The 8,080-nt window shown below is 43.8% G+C and overlaps 1 long non-coding RNA gene across 1 annotated transcript; it reads right to left on the reverse strand.

Annotated features, from left to right (window-relative positions):
- Positions 1-6,919: 6,919 nt before the first annotated feature.
- LOC132541752 (uncharacterized) lies at positions 6,920-7,647 on the reverse strand. Its single transcript, XR_009552849.1, has 2 exons — positions 7,433-7,647; positions 6,920-7,066 (listed from the first exon to the last, which is right to left on the reverse strand). It is a non-coding gene; the product is annotated as an uncharacterized LOC132541752 (long non-coding RNA).
- Between the last annotated feature and the right edge of the window lie 433 nt (positions 7,648-8,080).

The following is an 8,080-nucleotide window of genomic DNA, read 5'->3' on the forward strand; positions in this document are numbered from 1 at the left end:
GTAATTGTTTCCAAGCTGAACATGGGCGTTGACAGGTCGATCCCAGCCTGTCTCTCTCTTTCCCTAGTGGGAAAGGGCTGTGGGGAAGCAGAGCTCCAGGACACATTGGTGGGGTTGTCTGTCCAGGGAAGTCTGGTCGGCACCATGCTAGCATCTGGAAACTGGTGGTTGACAAGAGAGTTAACATACAGAGCCAAACAAATTGTTGACCAGGGATAGAGTTTTTAATAGAGCTCCAAAAGATGTTAGTCTTCTCCATCAGCATTAAAATAGCTGATTTTTTTATTCCTTATTTTAGATAGACACACACACACACACACACACACACACACACACACACACAAAGTGAAAGGGACCACAGCACCAACATTCCCTTCAGTGTGCAGGGGGCCAGGCTTGAACCTGGATTGTACACACAGCAAGCAGCACACTACCTAAGTGAGCTATTTCACCAGCCCTAAGACAGTTAGTTGACTCTTGATAACTTCTATGATACCAAATGTGTGTGAGAGAGAGAAGGGATGGGGATAGCTCCAAGTTAAAATGCCACAGACACAGACCAGGCAGTGGCGCACCTGGTTAAGGGTACACAGTACAATGTGCAAGGACCCAGGTTCAAGCCCCTGTCCCCACTTGCAGGGGGGAAAGCTTCACAATTGGTGAAGCAAGGCTATCGCTTTCCTTCCTTACTTCCCCTCTTGTCTCAATTTCTCTCAGTTTATATTCAATAAGTAAGTAAAAATATTTTTAAAAATTGCCACAGACACCACCATCTTATTTATGGTTAGCAATTGTTTAGAATTGTTTAAGTGCATTTGATCGCTTTGTTATAGTTTCATAATTTTACAGTGGTTGATTTTTTCATTGTTTAGCCAGTATTTTTTTTTAAAGATTTTAATTATTTATTAATGAGAAAGATAGGAGGAGAGAGAGAAAGAACCAGACATTATTCTTTACATGTGCTACTGAGAATTGAACTCAGGACCTCATGCTTTAGAGTCCAATGTTATATCCACTGCACCACCTCCCAGACCACTTTAGCCAGTATATATATATATGTGTGTGTGTGTGTGTGTGTGTGTGTGTGTGTGTATTTTAATGTCTCCAAGGTTATTGCTGGGGCTTGGTGCCTGCAATACGAATCCACTGCTCCCAGAGGCTATTTTTTCCCTTTTGTTGCCCTTGTTGTTTATCGTTGTTGTTGGATAGGACAGAGAGAAATCGAGAGAGGAGGGGAAGACAGAGTAGGGGAGAGAATGACAGACACCTCTCGTGAAGCGACCCCCCCCTCCCCCTGAGGTGGGGAGCCGAGCTCTAACCAGGATCCTTACTCGGGTCCTTGTGCTTTGCACCATGTGTGCTTAATTGGCTGTGCTACTGCCCCACCCCCTTAGCTAGTATTTTTGTTGCTTTTATGGAAGAGTGGATTACCAAGATCCTCAGTTCACCATTCTAGAGTTAGTCTCTCTTGAAAATTCTTTTTGCCCTGTCCCTCAACAGGGCTTCACTGCTGTGAAACCACTTTTTCAGAGAGAAATAGACAGAAAGCCAGAGGGAAAGCTAGCACAGCACTTCTGCAAGTGCAGTGGGGCTGGGCTCTAGGGCCAGATGTGTCCGTGACAAAGCAGGTGCTCTATTCAGGTGAGTCAGAAAGCATTTTTAAATAAGAATTTTTATGGGAGTTGGGCTATAGCGCAGCGGGTTAACAGCACATAGTACGAACTGCAAGGACTGGAGTAAGGATCCCAGTTCAAGCCCCGGATCCCCACCTGCGGTGGGTGGGTGGGGGGTTCACTTCACAAGCAGTGCAGCAAGTCGGCAGGTGTCTATCTTTCTTTCCCCTTCTCTGTCTTCCCTTCCTCTCTCGATTTCTCTCTGTCCTATACAATAGCAATAACAACAAGGGCAACAAAATAGAAGAAGAAAGAAAAATAAAAAAAGGCCACCAGTAGTAGTGGATTGGTAGTGCAGGCGCCAAGACCCAGTGATAACCCTCCAGGCAAAAAAGAGAGAGAGAGAGAAAAGAATTTCACAGCAATGAGTTTACCACTTCATACCTGTGAGAATGCCATACACTAGAAAGAACAGAAACAAAAAATGGGGAGCCAGGCAGTGGAGTAGCGGGTCAAGTGCACGTGGTGGAAAGCTTACAGAGCCGCATTAGATGGATCCCTGTTCGAGCTCCTGAAGTCGCTTCACAAGCGGTGAAGCAGGTCTGCAGGTGTCTATCTTTCTCTCCCCCTCTCTGTCTTCCTCTCCTCTCTCTGTCCTATCCAACAGCGACAGCAATAACAATAAAGACAAACAATAAGGGCAACAAAGGGGAAGATAAATAAATAAATAAATAAAGTTTTTAAAAAATAAACAACAAATGTTGGTGATGATGTGGTGAAAAAAGGCACCCAGGGAGTCGGCCGATAGCGCAGCGGGTTAAGCACACGTGGCGCGAAGTGCAAGGACCAGCAGAAGGATCCCGGTTCAAGCCCCTGGCTTCCCACCTGCAGGGGAGTCGCTTCACAGGCAGTGAAGCAGGTCTGCAGGTGTCTGTCTTTCTCTCTCCCTCTCTGTCTTCCCCTTCTCTCTCCGTTCCTGTCTGTCCTATTTAACAACGACGACATCAACAACAACAATAAAAAACAATAAGGGCAACAAAAGGAAAAATAAGTAAATATTGAAAAATTATTTCAAAAAATAAAAAAGGCACTTTAAAAAAGTTTTCTTTTCAATTTTTATTATCTTTATTTATTGGATAGAGATAGAAATCGAGAGAAAGGGGGAGACAGAGGAAGAGACACAGAGAGGCACCTGAAGCCCCTACTTGGCCACTTGCAAAGCTTTTCCCCTGCAGGTAGGGACCAGAGGCTTGAAGCCAGGTCCTTGTGGACTGTAATATAAGCATTTAACCAGGTGCGCCACCGCCTGGCCCCAAAGGGAACCCTTCTACATTGCTTTTCAGAATTTAAAAGAAGAAGTGGGTCCGGGCTGTAGTGCAGCGGGTCAAGTGCACATGGTGCAAAGTGCAAGGACCGGGGTAAGGATCCCAGTTTGGAGACCATTCACATGTTAAGCCAAGAGGAAGAGAGAGAGAGAGGAAGAGAGGAAAGCCCTCAGAGCTCTTACTCAGATCTTGACCAGAGAGGCTCACCTAGCAGAGAAATAGTGAAAAGCAGCTTACTCCCATGTTGACGTAGGCAAAGGGGGAAAAGCCAGGCCCATAGGTTTAGTTTCTAACACCCAAGCCCCTTTCTAGGCCACACCTGTCACCACTCCCATTTCCTGGTCAGCAGTTTCCTCCGCCCTCTTACTTCCTGACCCTCAACAGTAACACTATAAAGGTGTTCAAATCCTTCAAATTAAGGCACATGTTTAATGTTTAATTTGCCACAAACATCCCAGAGATTTTGGTGGGTGGTGACAAATGTGTTCTAAGATGAAAGAGGAAAAACAACAATAACAACAACAAAAACAACCTTAAAACAAGAAGATCAAAGAGGAAGAACTCATTTTACCAGTATTAAGATATACTATACAGTTAAGTGCTAAAGACAGTGTGACATTAGTCCAGAAATAAACAGACTAGTTAAATTAATTAATACCATGAGGTGGAGGAACAGGAAGGTAATTCAGTCTATGATATTTTAAAGTTTCATTAAACAGAGAAATAGAAATGTGGATCTCTATCTTAAACACATGTACAAGAAATCCTAAGTGGGTAAATGACTTAAATGTGAAAGATGAAAACTATGAAACTGATTTTGAAAAATGGAAGGCTTATCTTTGTAACTTCAGAGTGAGAGTTATTTAAGATAGACATTTAAATAAGAGAGAGAGATTTATCGTGGTCCGGAAGGTGGCGCAGTGGATAAAATGTTGGACTCTCAAGCGTGAGGTCCTGAGTTCAATCCCTGGTAGCACATGTACCAGAGTGATGGCTTGTTCTTTCTCCCTCTCTCCTCCTGTCTTTCTCATTAATAAATAAATAAAATCTAAAAGAGAGAGAGAGAGAGAGAGAGTTAAATAAAATCCTAGTAAATAGTGAGAAGAAAAATTTTTTGAAGGTTTAGTTACATCAAAACCAAAGATTCCTGGTCCTAAAAGGAAGCCTGAGATAAAGTAGACAGATGGGTGGCAGACTGGACAAAGTTATTTCTAGCATGAAGAATCAGCAAAGAATTAACATTTAGAACATTAAAGTCACTCCTGCAGAACAAGAAAGAAGACAGGAAGCTGATAGGAACAGAAACAACAGGATAATGTGGAAACCAGGACTGTAAGCTTCAGAGGTTTGCATTTAACTTCAGTTAAAATTGTAGTTGAAAGCAGAGGTTCCCCAACCACAGTGAGAAAACCTTGGGTGAGAAATACTTCTGGAAAGGCCAGATAGTAACTTTTGTTTTGTTTTAATATTTATTTATTTATTCCCTTTTTGTTGCCCTTGTTGTTTCACTGTTGTAGTTGTTATTGATGTCATTGGATAGGACAGAGAGAAATGGAGAGAGGAGGGTAAGACAGAGAGGGGAAGAGAGAGACACCTGCAGACCTGCTTCACCGCCTGTGAAGCAACTTCCCTGCAGGTGGGGAGCCAGGGGCTAGACCCGGGATCCTTACTCTGGTCCTTGAGCTTTGTACCACCTGCACTTAACCCGTTGCACTACTGCCCGACTCCCAGATAGTAGCCTTTGATCCCCTTGCTGGGGAGAAATCTAGCAGGGTCATAAGTCCCTGGAAATTTTGCCATTTCCAAATCATCCCTACTCCTGTAAAGGGGAAGAATGGTAGTCTTGGATTTTCACTTGCTCCAGTGTAAACTTCCCATCTCCCTCTCCCTCTCTCATTTTTTCCCCAAAGAGACCCATGTACACTTAATGTTCCTATCAGCACAATTTGTAATAGTCCAAACTTGGAAGCAACCCAGATGCCCAACAACAGATGAGTGGCTAAAAAAGTTATGCTATAGAGCAGGGGTAGGTAGCATAACAATTATGCAAAGACACTCTCATGCCTGAGGCTCCAAAGTCTCAGGTTCAGTCCCCCACACCACCATAAGCCAGAGCTGAGCAGTGCTCTGATAAACAAAATAATTTTTTTTTAAAAAAATAAAGTTTTGCTACACACACACACACACACACACACACACACACACACATATATATACATACAATAGGATACCACTTGGCTGTTAAAAAATGATGATGTCATTTCCTTTGCCTCATCCTGGATGGAGATTGAAGGAATCATATGAAGTGAGATCAGCCAAAAGGAGAAGGGCTATATATATAATAATACAGGATAATCTAACTCATAGGTAGAATGTAAGGAACAAGGACAGAAAGGAAAAACACAAGTAAAGCTTGGATTGGGTGTGGTTTATCGCACCAGAACCAAAGGACTCTGGGTGCTCCAGCAAAACATCAACTTTTCACAGCACTAAAGCATCAGAATTGAATTAGAAATTCTACTCCCAAGGGGACATGGTAGGCACGCTGGTCACTGTCCCCTCGCCGACCAGAGGTAGAACATGCAGTCATTTCTTTTCTTTTTTTTTTTTTAATATTTATTTTTTTATTTATTCCCTTTTTTTGCCCTACATGCAGTCAATTTCTCACTTGCTCTACACTTACTCTGACACCGACCCACCAACCCTCATCATGAACAAGACAGCACTAAGGTGGCCTGTTTTCTCAGGAAGAGATACCAAAGTTTGCTTTGGGCTGGCAGGGCTGGTTGCTATCTATGGGTCTCTCTTCCTAGCTTCTCTCCTGGAGTCTCTCTCTTTCACACAAAGCCTGTTCATCAATGGCACCTGGTCCTTGGTGTTTCTGTGAGTTTCTCTGCCAACTAGAGAGCTTTGGGACAAGCCCTCAGAGTCCTTTTGAACAAGGAAGCACAACTGGAGTTTTCTCTGTGTGTTTTGTGCCCTCTGGTGGAGAGATTCTAGACTTCAGTCTTGGTTTGCTCTCAGAAACCCTCTTTACTTTCAGTTTAGTGCTCTCCTATCTACTAAGGTGGAAATAGAAAAATGGTTTCTCAAACTCCAGAGGACCTTACCCTCTGGGCAAGGGTGGTAGGAAGGCAGGAGGTTAAGACTGAATCCCAAACATGAAATCACTAATTTGAAGGGGTATATACAACTATATCCACAACTACATTATTCATAATAGCCAAGGGGTGGACTCAGTTTAAATGCGGCGTGGAGAGATGATTGGATGAGGAAGCTATGGGATATATATTCCGTGGGATACTACACTGAAATGAAAAGTGTGCTTAGTGAAGGAGGTGAAAGACAGCTACCAATGGTTTTGTTTATACATGGAATCTCGAGAGCTGAGGTGCATTACCTTCCAAAAACAAACAAAAAACAAAACAAAACCAAACAAACAAAAAACAAAAGAAAGACTAGCCAATACTTAATGATGGCCTTCTTGGTCATTTGCAGACCAACTCATCACCTGGGGCCCACGTCAGGGGAACCCTTAGGTTTCCTCATAGTTTCAATGGCCTAGACCTCTAGTGCATCCCTCTCTCCACCACCACTGGTCACTTCCACCAGAAATGCCATTGTAAGCCCTCTTGGATTCTTCAGGACCCTCTTATGAACTACTAATGTCAGTGTTTCCCAGAGTGTCTTCCGGGAATACTAGTGTCTGAGAGCAGGTTATAAAGCCAGTTACTAAGGGGAATTACAGATCTGACAGAACCAAGTAAGTGACGATAAGGCCTTTCATGCTTAACCCGCTAATATGTTATACAGGTTCCTCAGAGGTTACCATAAGGCACATTGTTTCCCAATGTGGTTAGCCACAGAATGCTTTTATAATGTGCCTCCCAGCCCCCCTTCACTCCCACCCCCACCCTCGTTAGGAGAAAGACTTCTTAAAAAAAAAAAAAAACACTTGGGAAATAATAGGCCAAGTCAGCCTGAGCTTCTAGATTAATGGCTTGTTCAATATTTACTTTTCTCTTAGCTGGAACCAAGAATTGCTGAGAAAGTCAGACTTCATATCTCTGGTGGGCATCAGGCAGGGACCAAGAATTTCTTTCATCACGGGGCAAGGCAGTGGTGCACCTAGTTAAGTGCACACATTACAGTGTTCAGGGACCCAGGTTCAAGCCCTTGGTCCCCACCTGCAGGGGGAAAGCTTCACAAGTGGTGAAGCAGGGCTGCAGGTATCTCTGTCTCTTTCTATCTCCCCCTCCCCTCTCAGTTTCTCTATGTTTCTATCCAATTAAAACTGTTAAAAAAGAATTTCATTCATGTTTGATTCTGTTTTTAGAGAGTTGTTTATTAATGAGAGAGAGATGGAACCATAGCATCACTCTGGTACATATGATGCTGGGGATCAAACCCAGGACTTTATGCTTTTAAATCCAATGTTCTAGCCACCACTGGGGTCACAAAAATACCAGCTAGTTAATACAGCAAAAGTCAAACCTGGAAGTCTTTCTGACCTGGTCCTTTGTTCAACATGCAGACCTACTTTATAATCTCCATCAGGGTTTCTTCGGAACATTCCAGCACTCAACCATCATCCCTGCTAACTTTGGTTCAACTTCTCTCTTGGTATTGGTATTGGTCTTGTCTTGCCTTGTTCCGGTTGCCTATGTTTATTCTGTTAGATCCTCTGGCTGACCTTTGCCCCTGGTTCCTGACAGGGAACTCTTAAAGGCTTAAGTCCATCCAATTGTGAGAGTGTCTTTGTCAGACAGGGAGAGCCTCTCAGAACACACCTGTGCTTGTGCTAATACGATGACTCAGAATGGCAGCTGGTCAAGCCAGAAAGACTAACCATGTGATTAGAAGCTTGGGGGTGTTGAAGCATGTGACCGCAGCCTGGTTTCTGCAGGGGGTGGGGGGTGAGAGGCTGAAGATTGAGCCACAGATCCATGAGTCCTTGAATTGTGCCTATGTGGTGAGGCCCCAGTTTAAGCTCTGTGGGCACTGATGACCCAGGACGGTCATTCTCTGGGTGTGGTGTGTTCTGACTCCGCAGGGATGGGGGCACCACATGGTGAGACCCTCCCAGACCTCCCTTTCCTATTTCTTCCTCTGGCTGATTCTGATTTGTGTGCTTTGAGTGCA

The sequence above is a fragment of the Erinaceus europaeus genome, chromosome 12 (assembly GCF_950295315.1).
Source record: "Erinaceus europaeus chromosome 12, mEriEur2.1, whole genome shotgun sequence".
NCBI lineage: Eukaryota > Metazoa > Chordata > Mammalia > Eulipotyphla > Erinaceidae > Erinaceus > Erinaceus europaeus.